Source organism: Pyrus communis, chromosome 14, assembly GCF_963583255.1.
Source record: "Pyrus communis chromosome 14, drPyrComm1.1, whole genome shotgun sequence".
Classification (NCBI taxonomy): Eukaryota; Viridiplantae; Streptophyta; class Magnoliopsida; order Rosales; family Rosaceae; genus Pyrus; species Pyrus communis.
The window spans coordinates 12,082-26,103 of NC_084816.1; positions in this window are offsets into that span (position 1 = coordinate 12,082).

The window sequence follows — 14,022 nt, forward strand, 5'->3', positions numbered from 1 at the left end:
CTATAACTTGGATGTGCCTGTGCAGTGTGCAAAATAGCAAATCTGCACTGCATATCTTGGTTGTGCACTGCGTATCATATCTTGGCTGTGCAGTGAAGTGATCATCAAAATAAATTAACAATATGCTGCCTATTCTACACTGCCAATCTGCCTATTCTACTACAAATCCATGCAACAAAAATAAATTAACAAATCCAAAACCAAGAGTTTACTAGGTTCCTTCAGAAATTCTTCTACGACTGGCATAATTTGAGTCAAATAAGCGAGATATGAACTTATAGTTTACATGTGTGCAAGTGTTTCCGTGAGTGAGGATCTATGCATGTGTAAACAGTTTAAAAGCACAAATAATCTCATGCTTTGATGACCATTCCAGTAACATTACGTTATGAGCAAAATTTATTTTACCTCGTAAACATAACGAACTATTCAAATCAAGGTTTCTTTTCTTGTTCTAAATAGTAAAAGAAATCATGATTTCACACCAGGAAGGATAAATCATACACAATTCATATTGGAGATGCATTCGCATAGCCTATAAGAATATATACATAACCATAATCGGTTGAAAAGAACGAATGGGGTACCTCGCTAAAATCCATATAAATGAATTCAAGTAGACAACCATGATAATTGATTTCTATAAAGAGAAACCATCAAAGCTCACAACTAACTGGTAGAAGACAAGGATCCCAAACACGATAAAAAGAAGGAAAACGTTTTACAAGGAACAAAGAAACAAAAGTAAAAAAGCTCTGATTGCATAAGGTATTTTAGAAAATATTTAAGTCAGGCTCCCTCCCCCCTTTAACCTCTCATTCTCTCTATATATATTCTAAATATATATTTAAAAATTAAATAATATATATATTTTTTTTTTCGGTTTGATTTGGGATTACCGAAATCCCAAAAACTTAAGACCGATTCCCGTACCGAAATTTCAGGATCGGTTCGGTATTGGGTACTGAAATTTTCAAGAATTTCGGTTTGGGATTTTTGGGAATTTTTTTCAGCCCTACATAAGACACATTCCAAATTCATACTTGTTGCGAATAGGTATATGTACATCATATATACATTCATGTGCACTGCATTTAGAATGGAGAAGGAGAAGGAGAAGGAGGAAGAAGAAGAAGAAGAGGAAAAAAAAAAAAAAAAGGAGAAGGAGGAAGAAAAAAAAAAATTTGAAAACCCATCAACCCCCCTGTGCGAAAGAAAAAGAAGAAGAAAAGGAGGAAAAAAAGGAGAAGGGAGGAAGAAAAATTGGATTTTTTTTTTTTTTTTTGGAATTTGCAGGTGGGGGAAGAAGATGAAGATGGGGAGAAGAGAGATGAGGGGGGAGGGGGAGGGACGAACTGAGGGTTTTTTTTTTTTTTTTAGTTTTTAATAATATTTTAATGATTTTTTAATATAAAGTGGGCCCCGAATCAAACCACGTCAGTATTTAACTAAAAAGTAAACATCCAAGTAATGGACGGTATAATATTGGACCAAATTCTAAAGATGAGGTATGACATTGTCAATTTAAAAGATAAGGTATGAAAGTGTCGTGACGCCAATAGTTGAGGTAGTTTTTTGTATTTTACTCTTTTGTTTAATATTAGTTTGGTATCTGTTTAATATTGTTTATTAGCATATTTGAATTTTTCATTGTCTTTCCACTTATAACAAAGAGTTCATCTTTTCCTTTCCTTTTTCAGATAGTTGTTGTACAAGCATCTTGCTCAAATGAAATTTATACTTCTGGAAGCCATAAAGGTAGTATTTTGGTGCAAGACAAGAAAGCTATGTGAACCAATCCATATATGAATATCACATTGCCAGTTGGTGTTGTACAAGCTTATTCTCCAATATCTGACTTTATAACTGTTTGGATTAATATTTGAATATTGGGCTAGACTGAAAGAAGATTTAATCAAAACAAGGTGAATCTACCCGAAGCCCAGCATCAAGCCCAGAAGAAAATTGAAGCCTTCTCAGCCAAGACACAAAACACGTGTCTACAACTGAAGTGACAAGTGATGGAGACTAACCTACTATCAGCTAAAAAACACTTTCCAGTGGCATCACAAGTAAAAAACTAATGACTCACTACCTTCCAATAGCTTTCGGGCAAGAGCAATGCCTGATAAGCTCATGTTTATATATATTTTACATCAAATTCACTTGTCTTTTCTTAGTTAGTTCCTTATATTTTTGAGCTATGTACTTTGTTTTTGTGTTTTGTAGGATTTGTCAAGCAAAGGAAAGAAAAATAGCACAAGTGAGATTTTAAGTAACAAATTCGTCAAAACTGCATGTGTAGGTTAGCTGACTTTGGAAGCAAGTTGCGAACAACTCAAAATGAATTAGAGAATGAACCTTATATTTTTGGAAAGCTACAGATGTCTATTTTCTGGAGCATTTCACGGATTGTTAATATCATTTTTCTAGAAGAAGTTATGGTCATTTTAACACTAAAAGGTTCACAATAGACTGAGCAGTTTGTAACTACAATGAAAGCAATAAACCCAATAAATCTAGCAGTGAAAACTGATGCAGTCAAGAACAAGTCAGCTGACACTTATTCAAATATAAAAGGGAATGGAATTAAAGATGAGAATTAAGAGGGAGTAATTGGCATAAAGGCTACCAAAAGAGTTACAATTCTTTTACCATTTCCTCTCACTTATTGTCATCACTAAATGGCTATCAGTGGGTGAGTTAAGGAGAAGAAAATGATGCAGCAAGAATTGGTTTAAAAGTAGCGTTGAGGAAGGAAGGAAAGAGGAGGAGGCCTCAGTCGATTTCTTTTGGTTCTATCTTCTCAAACTCATGTCTATCTTTTGTTTTAACTTAAGGATTATGTGTAACTAAATTTTTAGTAGTTAGGGGCTGTTTTGAAGCCCCGAATATGATTGCAAGTTTGTTATGACATTTCGTTTGAATTACTTTTATGAATGGATGAAAATTGGTTCACTACTTATGTCAGTGATGAATTCTTTATGTGTTTTCTAAGGATGCATACTTTGTAAGCATATCTAGGATTCTAATGCTATGAATATGTGTGTGTCTGCCCTTGTCAAATGAGGACCTACATATGTTCTAGAGTAGTACTTGTTAATTGTGATTAACATGTGAATCAATTTTTAGGATAAGTAAGATAACGCTAGTACTTACGATGCCTTGTGATGACTTAAACTCTTTTCGTTCTTAATGATTTCTACTTGTTAAATCTATGAACATGCCATTCTAGGGACTAAGTTAAGTTGAAAACGTCATTTTCTTAACATACTATATAAGAAAGAGTAATAAGTTGAGTTCTAACATTGAGCCAACTTAAGCATCTTCATCCGGAAATAAAAGGAATTTGAATGAAACCTAACATGCTTGCATGATTATTTGGTGGTGGATAGCAATTCCCCTAACTCGTTTTTCTTAATTTGTGAACTATTTAAAATTTGTTTCTGTCCTGTTTTTGTTTGATATTTGTGTGAGTGTAGCTCTGTGTGTCTAGTGTGTTCATATAAAATTTCGTAGACTTTAGATAAGTGTAAGTTGGTCTAATAATTATTTTTGGGTGGCTGGTCAATAGGGACAGCAGCTCAGCTTTTGTGACATTTTAAGTAGTTAGATAAAACAATCTTCTGCGGGAAAGACCCTTATTTTCATATGCTACAATTGACAAATCTTAGTGTTAATAAGGAAAATCAATAGGACATTTGTGTGCTACTTTGTGGTGTGCTTGTAATCCTATCAATGCCTTGATCCTTGGGCCAAATCACTTATAAAAGGAAAAAGAGACAACAGAGACAAGGACACTTAACCAATCAAACAAACAAGCATACAAACTCTGCTCTTAAGACAATTTGTACTCTTCAAGCCTGAAATCAACTTAGATTTAGTCATTTTAGCAATAGTTTCCTTATAAAAGCTATCTTTTGTCTAGTATAAAAGCTATGCTACCTCCCTTAGTGTTGTAGTATCGGTTTCCTCATGTAAACCTATTTCCCATCCATCTCTTTTAGTGAACAACCCATGAAAACTCAAAGAGAAGCGGATGCAAGAGATTCAACATTGCCAGACAAGGTGAAATCTTGCCTGAATCTCCTTGTTTGTTCTCTGAATTAGTAGATCTATTACTTAATGCATTCTCCAGCATGTATTCAAGTTATTTCCACTAGTTTTTCTATTTTAAGAGTCTCATTTGCATCTAGATCTGGTTAACTTAATAGATCTGTTTTCATTAAGAGTAACTTAGAATCAAACAAATGACTTAAAGGGCTCTAAACTCCCTCCATTTGAACATTCAAGATCATGAACTAGAAGTCCTTGGTCATAAGGCAAGAAAAAAAAACTTAAGGCAAACTTAACTCATCTGCGACAATCCTTTTATTACAAGAAGTTTGAGTAACTTAGGGTGTAAGTAACCAACTTAAAACACACTTGTTCTACATCTACTATACTGAGATAGCAGTGGCACGCCCAAACATTTAGTTAGTTTTGATTGTGAGCCTCAAGACCTACACCTAAAGCCCCACAAAGGTACCTTTGATAATTAACTTCAAGCTCTTATTGCCGTACACAAGACAAGCAAGAGCCCGACTACCAAACATACACATCCAAAGTGCCAATCCCTTGAAGAGCTGTGCTGAGGTCCAGAGACATTCTCCAAAGAAATCTTTACCCGAACAATAGCTCTACGCCAAGTTTTTAATTCTAGGTTTATTCATTTCTTTGCCATGCATCCTGAGGTACGGTTTCTCTTTTTGAATTTTTTTCCTCACTATTCCTTCTTCGATTTGAAAGACTGCTGTAAGCTCCTTGATTGGTCCTAATAAGTATGTTTTAGCAAAAGAAAATTTGAATATATAAACAAGAGATGTGGATCTCAACTGTATAGGACATGAATAATGCCTAAAAAGTGTTATATTTGGTTGATTTGGGTGACATATGACAGATTGAATTGACTTTTAGTGATTTTACTTGATAGGACCGAGAGTGATTATTTGGTGGCACCTGAGATGAAACAAGGCATGTCAGAAAGTTTGATCGAAGAATATTAGATGACAATCTCATTCTGTATGAAATGTATATGGATCGGATTAAGTTGATTTCAACAGATTAATTATGTTTCCTTCACTTGGGTATATACCTCTTTGCATCATGTATTTGATCAATCAGGTAGGTGATATTTTATATATTTGGGTGTTAAAGGATAAAATAAATTTTGGTGCAAAGGATATAATTATAACCAAATGCATGACATGAACTATAATCTTGATCAACATGCTTAAGTTTGCTAATTCCACACTACTAATTCAAAAGTCATTTTGGTTTATCGAATAACATACTCAAAAGAGAAGGCACACGTTGGAATGGAAATGGCTTTGCAAAATCAGTGAAGATATAGCTTAAAATATAATACTAGTACATTAAAACACTTTAGTTATATAAAAGCTTTATCATTACTATATATATATAGACACACACACACATACAGACTCTTTATGCAAATGGATCTTCATTTTTTTTCAAAAATTAGGACTAGGTGTGGGGCCCACTCTATATCGAACTTCAACGATTTGAACCGTCTAATTTGTAAGTTTCAATTCATAGATCATTCTTACGAAAATTCAATTCAATTCAAAATCATTTGCCTATTTAATTATCAAGATAAAATTTTATTGTTTATTATATAAAAAAGTATTCGTTAATTTTTTTGAACCCAATTAGATGTCTTAAATATTTTCGATTTGGCTAATCTTTTGCAAGGATAATCCATGAGGTGCAACTTGAAAAATAAATGGTTCGGATCGTTAAAATTCGATATCATGTGGACCCCACAACTAATCCTCAGGTTTATAAGAAAAAATAGAAATCCCTTCCCTTAAAAGCTTCATGTACGTATGTGTGTGTGTGTGTGTGTGTGTGTGTGTGTGTGTATGTTTGTATGTATGTATGTATATCATGTCAGTGAAGAGTATAAGCATATTAAAAGTATGAACACTGGTTACCAACATACTTCTTTAATAATACACACACGTCCATACATATACATATACATACAATATATATATATATATATATATATATATCTATCTATCTATCTATCTATTGACTCTACTCCCTACAATAGAACATTGTAGAGCCTAAAATAATCTCAAATATTCTGGAGGCAACACATGGACTTTTGGCCAAGAAAGTCAAGATTGTCCTCATTAAATGGGCACGCTTCTCAAATACTCTCATCCGCAGCTCATACCCCTGAAGATCCCCTGCAACTGAATACGACTGCTCATAGTTCACCTGCCCTTGGCAAGGACAAGGAAAAGTCAAAGCATTAAAAATAAGGATTAATTACCCTAATCATATCTTTAATACATTCCCAATTGAAGATTGACTTCATTCAAGTAAGTAATCCCTATTTAAATCAATTAAGGATAATTACTCCATTATCTTAAGATATTATTTCCTATTTAATATCTTAAGAATATTTCTCCATAAAACCTTGACCAATAGGATGCCGCCATATGTAGGGTAAAACCCTGACATCATGGTCGGCCACTCCCTTATATATACGCCATATTCTACCAAATTGCGGGAAGCTTTTACAATTCTAAAAGGCCCTAAACGCTTACTCTTCTAAGAGAAACTTAGTCATCGAAGATCCATTGGCCTTACCCTCCCACCTCGTGGGCACATGAGGCTTAGGTCCTTGATTAAAAGTGTTGATTGTTTTGCAGGTGCATTTTCGTCAAAGTTAGAGACAACAAAAATTTGCATCAACAAACATCATGTAAATCTCTTACAATTAAGTGCCCTTCCAGGAGTAGGAATCAATATGATATCGTATGTAATATGCACAATACAATGCATGAGAGCCAGCTATCATTACAGAACAACGCGAAGAGAAAGACTATTCTATAAAAACCAAAGTAGCAGAATAGACGAATTTAAATATGTAAACAGAATGATGCCCAGCAGCCCATTTTAGTTGATATTCAAACATATATAATTCACTAATATTAGCACAGAGATATTAAGTGGAAAATCAAGAAAGTAAGTCTTTAAACTTGAAAGAGAGCAAACCCTAAGAGAAAACGTCTCATCTAGCTAGTGAAGAAAACTGAAGAAAATAACATCTATTTACAGTGTGTGTGTGTGTGTAAGTCCCTGCAATAGAACATCATGTAAGTCTCTTATGGCTCATTTACTCATCCGTAATCAAAATAGGTGGAATTGAATTGAGAAAGAATTTGATTGATGGGGAATCAGAAATGGATTCCTATGAAAGGTGTTTACTAAACTGTCGAGAAACGGAATAAGAATGATGTCAATTCCATGTAAATTGTTTACCAATTCACTTCTGAATCAGAATCGAAACCATTTGATTACTAAACTGCCATTGGTCTAAATGAGTCATTTTATGTGATAATTAATAAAATTGAATTTTCATAACAACATTAACCCATAAATAATTGAATTTTCCATCTCTTTATAAACTAAACTTTTAACCCTTTTTAACCTTTTTAAACCTAATTTTTTATACCCACCCCTTTCCCAAGCAGCCCAATTTTACTACTTCTCCCAGTATCCTTCATCAGTTCTCCCCAACCAGCATTGCCATCGCCACCACCATCTCCCTCCCTCCCCTACATTTTATTTTATGCGCATCCTTCATTACCATTTCTTACAGCTCCGTCTCTCTCCCGCTCCTTCATCCCCACACAACCACGATGCCACAATCATAGAAGGGAGGCAGGTGGAGAGTCGTGCTTGTTGATTTTAGTGGCAAAATGGAGTTTTAGGAATTAGGTGGGGTTATAATAGGTAGAAAAGTTGTATTCCGGATTCCGATTGTCTCCCAGAATTCAAATGACACCTCCCACCTCAGGAATACAATTCTTCCAAAATCAAGAGTGCAATTCCATTTTTCATATGCATACCCATTTTGATTCGTCCAAAGTTTAGTAAACACAAGTATAACCCGTAATCAGAATCACACTCCAACTTTTGATTCCGATTACGGACACGTAAACACGCCCTTACAGTTAAGTGCTCTTCTAGGAGTAGAAATCAGTATGGCATTATTTACAGTACATGAGAGGTTGTCACTAAAGAACAACACGAATAGAAAGACTATTCTATAAACGGCTCACCTAGCTAGAGGAGAAAACTGAAGAAATTATATTTTATAGTACTAAAACCGGTGGGGAAATCTGGATTTTCAGTTTTACTCTAGCTTACTTTGCTGTTATTTCAATTTTGCCAGTTTGGTCAAACAGCGAACAAAATGGGATGCATGGGTGTTCACCGTTTCTTCCCTCTCCCTCCTCGACTAATTTATAGAAGTTCATCCTGCTTCTTCTTTTGTCTCACGCTCAACGCTTCATCTCGTTTATCCCTTCTGTTGCTCGCAATCACGACTTCATTCTTTCACTCATTTCATCATACTTCCCTTTTCTTCTTTCTCGACTCATTTGCGAAAATCTCTTCAATTTCAACAGCAACGGTCACCATTCTTCTCCAAACGTAAATTTCTCTTCTCTTTCTTACATTCAGAATCTTCAAAATCATTGTCTACAACGTTTGATTTCTGCACTTTCGATTCCACATAGACATGGACTTGCTTTGTTCTCTCTGCAACACTACCCATTACACCAAAATCACATCCCACACTGTTCCAATTTCGAACACGACATGGCCGGCAAAGGTCAATACCCTCACTTATACCCAATTTACCCAAAGATAATCTAATATCAGAGATGGGTTTTTAACAGGGGCTTCAATTGAGTTAGGGTTTTGTTCAATTAAATCTCATTAGTTTGATTCTAATTCAATAAATTTGAGTTAGGGTTTTGTTCAGTTCAACTTTATTAGTTTGATTCTAATTCGGCGAATAAATTTTCTCTCATAGTCCATTCACTTTGTTTTATTTTCTAATTTGGATTTTGAGAGTGATTAAATTTTGTATTTGTTTGCTTGCTACAATTATTCAACTTATGCCGCTACAATATTTGTTTACTTGTAGGTGCCGCAACCTCTAGCCATCGTAAGGGTTAATCTATATCATTTTTGTTCCTTACTGCAAACCTACATCTTTGCACCAACTTTTGAAATGACCATGACTATAGTCGAGCTAAAGAAAAGGACCGAGATGATCAAAAGCAACAATCTGTAGCACCTTACTTTGTTAAAAATATCGAACTAATCTTTGGTCAGAAGGAGCATTGATATGCAATAATTTAGTTCCTGAGAAACTAGTGTTGAATTTACTTTTAGTAAATGTTCAATTGATAATATAATCTTAATTTGTCTTCAATTTCTTTAGAAATAAGAATTTCAATTTCAATTTTATTTTGAGAATTCATATACTTACCTTTCTTTTACAGATTCCTTAAGCCTATGATAAACCTTCCTCTTTAGATATAGATATATCTTCATGCACTTTGATGCTTTAATTTTTTATGAACAATTGTTTTGGCTAAACAATTTGTATGTGCAGAGTAATGAAATCTATCATTGGCATCAGGGGCATTCAAACACATCTATCTAATGAATAACTGGAATGATGGAAATAATATGCATTTTCTTTGTCATTTCAATGCAGTGATAAGTTAGGTTTAAGCGTTGAATTAGGTTCTTTTGCGGTTGGACTAATTATATCAACTACTGATCTCATATGGTCAAGAAATATGTAAGCTATCTTTATACTCGAGAGAAATTAAGTACATTGGACACAATCATTCGTCCTCTTTGTTTTTTTTATTTACTTTTTTTAATCTAATTTTCCCCTCAATTTTCTGCCATGTTCTTTCATTTGGTTTTTGATTTTCCTACAGGTTTTCATTTGAAAGGAAAATATTGCATTCAAATGAATTCTTCGTTACTCAGGTTTATAATTTTTTTTTGTTTTTTTCCCTTGCTCAGGCATTATTTTCTTTTCACTGCATATTGATATTGAGTTTTTGTTTGGAAATGCCTCTGTTTTTTTTTGTTTTTTTTTTGTTCACTTGCTAAAAATGCCTCTACCAAATTTTAAGGGCCTTTTCTTTGTTTCTTTTTATCTTCCTCTTTCTTTGTCCAGTTATAAAGCAGTTTTTCATTTTTGTTGCTATAAAGACCTTTTCTTTGTCCAATTATGCCTAACCCAACTCTTTCTAATTTAAATGCACACATTGTATATGATAGAGCAGATGAATAAAAAAAAAATGAAAATCGGATTATATATGCTCCTTCTTTATCATAAGAAAACTTTGTCTTAACTTTTGGGTATGTGTCCCCCATTTGTTTACTTTTATGTTATACTGTTTTGAGTTAAATTTAACAAACCATCCACACTAAGAGCTTCCTTTTTCAAAATGCGAACCCATACAGAGAAAATTGCAAATTCCTTTTTTTTTTTTTGAATAACAAATTCCAATTCCAGCCTACTTTATATATATTCTACATATGTATGCCCTCCTCCAGTACAACATTGTATATCCATGTCTTCTCTATTTTAACTTTACATGTTACTCATTGGTATGTTGTTGCTCTCAGACTTCATATAATCCTCATTCGCTTTTTAACACGATTCCTTTATATATGGTTTCTTCGTGAAATTAATCACATCATATTATTACATCTTCGTCATAACGATACCTTTTTTACTATTTTAATTTCTTCATAAACATTTGTATTTTACTGTTTTTGTTGCTATAAGCGATTGATTTGAACTCTCCGACTCTGTTTAATTAGTATCACTGAGATATATTTGATATTTGACTGAAGTGCGAATAATGGGTTGGTTTGAATGCACTCATTTTAGCCTTTTTTGCATCTGATAGAGCATATGAAAATAGAGGGAGACAAAAATCTCATTTGCACCTTCAGGATCACAAATGAGCTCTATCTTTGTCTTTACTTATATGTCCCCCTTTTGTTTTCTTATATGTCCGCACTAACAACTTTTTTTTTTTTCAAAATTTGTAGGAACTAGCTGAAATTGTAAACCTCAACATAATGAAGATGAAGATGAGCTGAAAAGTGAAGAAGGAAAATCTAGACTCAGTAACATGTTCATAATCTATCTAAATATTTTGAATAATGATCAGTTTAATGTTGTTAATCTTTTTATCACACTAATATGTTGCTAATTTACCTTCTCAAACAACAGACATGTAAATATTGATATATAAAACTTATTTATATTAAATACCATTGTTTTAAACAGTATTCTTAAGGACATCTCCAACTGAAGGGTCCAGAGGGCTAGAGGGCCAAAAATAGCCCGAAAACCTTCTCCAACCGAGGGTTAGGCCAGAGGGCTCATGAAATCTGAAAGGGCCCCACGAAATCTGAAAGGGATGCAGGGCTGACCAGAAAACTGATTAATTCTGTATTTTGAATCCAACGGCTAACTGGTACTAGTTACCGTTGGATTCAAATTTTTTTTTTTTAAATTCTATTTTTTTCAATAAATACCTAAACCATTCCTCACAAAATTTTCACCATTCCTACACCATTTCAATTCTCATATTTTCCCTCCTCTTTCAAAATTCTATCCTTCAATTTTTTTAATAATTTTGAAATGGCCTCGTCTACAATGAAAGGTAGGGCTTGGACCCGAAAAGAAGATGAAGTTTTTTGCAAGGCTTATAGATGGGTGTCGAAAGATAGTGTGAGAGGGAATTGTCAAACAAATGACGGTGTTTGGACTCGTGTGTCCAAAAAATACTTAGAGTTCTATGAAGACACCACTCCAATGAATATTCGAAACCACGAGAGTTGTTCTTCAAGATGGAAGAAACATCTTCAGCCAAGTTTGAACAAATGGCATCAAGCATTGTTAGCAGCCGCAAGTAATCCTGAAAGAGGCACTAATTACTACGACGAAGTAAGTGTTTTCACAATTTATTTTAAATATTTAATTATATTACATTTAATTTCATAAATTAATTTCCTTTAATTTTTTTCTAGGTACTCCAAGCGGAGGAATTGTATATGGACAGCAGCTCGAAACCCTTTCAGTTTCACAGTTGTTGGGAAATTTGTAAAGGATAGGTGTTATTTGAAGATCCACCATAGAGAGCTCCTATGCCGATGTTCAAAACTGCATCCTCAGCTGCAGATATGGATGAAGATGGATCTCCAACCATTCAACAAACAAGGGTAGAAAATCCATCTTCGGGTGAAGGTTCCATACCTAGGGTTAGGTGACGAAACAAGGCGCGAAGGTTGAAGGAAAAGGTTAAGACAAATGATGATTACGCCGCTCAACATGAAGTGGCGGCCTCATTGTGATTATTGGCAGAGCAAAATGCCCTTGAGGCAGAAGAAAGGAAGTGTAGGCATGAAGAATGGGCCAAACAAATACAAGAAGAGATGGATGATAAGAATATGGAAATGAACACTTCGAATTACAATCCAATAAGTAAAGCCTATTTTGATAGAAGAAAAAAAAAAATTATGAGCCAATGGCAATTGTTTACCTCTGACTATACTCCTACAATGGTGGATGATGAAGATGATGTTGATTATGGATATTAAATTTAAGTTGTTTTAGTTTTTAAATTTAAGTTGTTGTAGTTTTCAAATTTAATTTGTAGTTTTTTAATTTAATTTGTCGTTTTTTAATTTTAGTTGTAGTTTTTAAATATAAGTTGTAGTTTTTAAATTTAAGTTGTTGTAGTTTTTAAATTTAAATAATAAATTATGTTTGGCCCTATGGCCCTCGGTTGGAGACGATTTTTTGCGACAGGGCTAAAACAAGCCCTCTGGCCCTTTGGCCCTCGGTTGGAGATGGAGGCAAATATGGTCATGTACTGTTCATTAAAATATTAATATCTTGGAGGACTAGAGGGCTAAAACGAACCATCTGGCTAACCCTAAGTTGGAGATGGTCTAAACCTCGCAGCAAAGTACGAGTATTCATGCTTGTAACATCTATTCATAAGAGAGGGAAGTCAGTCGGCATAGAGGAAGATGAGATCAAACCAAAAGCAAACTTACACCGCCTAAAAACTATGGATAGGTAATAAGAATAATATAAAATACTAAAGATATTTATAAATCCTTTCACACATGAATATTATAAAATATGATTTTAGGAAATGTACATATACACATAATCACAATAGGAAATAATTATTTTCTTGTAAATAATATATGCATTTAAAAATATAGGTCTTAACAGCTATTTACGTAAAACTAGCATATTGTACCTTTTCGCCTATCAGCCAGATATTCAACGGTGAAGTGATAGGTGTTCAGTTGAAAGTGGTGTGAACCGAGCATCTTGCTCAACCTTGGTTATCCTACACGTCTCTTCGAGCACCGCTCCGAACACTTTTACAAAAGCAAATATTTATGTCAAGGGTGGGGATAAATTGATATTGAGCTCCTAATCTATGAAATTTAAACATAAGGCATCTTCTTACAAATGAATAAGAATAGCAATAACTGTATTGCTAAGTAGCAATTAAGCAATTGTTTAGAAAAACTTTTAAAGTCAAAGATGAATAAATTTTGAAGAAAGCGAGACATATGACCCTTTATTATAGTGATAGAGAGGAGTGTTACATTTGTATCACTGTGTGGATTTGAATTTCGTCGATTCTCTAATCTAACATTTAATCTAACAAACCTATTATTTGTTAAGGAAAAAAAAAGTTTAGAGATCTTAGATGGCACAAAAGATAAAATTAATGCAAGAGGTTTGGCTTTTCATCATTGCAAAAATGTAACGTAACTTGACAAGGTTTTTATATAAATTAATATCTTCGTAGACCTTGTTTATCACCTTAACAAATATCGTATTTGAAAAAGAAAAAAAAATTTCGTCCTTGATGCATCAATTGTATCAAAGAAGATTGAAGTTGATGTATTAATTGTATCAAAGGAGATACGAACATGATGGACCAATTGTATCTTATCAAATTAAAATCCAAAATAAGTATAAATTTAAATTTGTTCATCATTTAAAAAGAGAATTATTATTGACACTTTAAATTTTTCATTCTACACTTCAAATTTTCTATATTTAGAAAAAAAATTTAA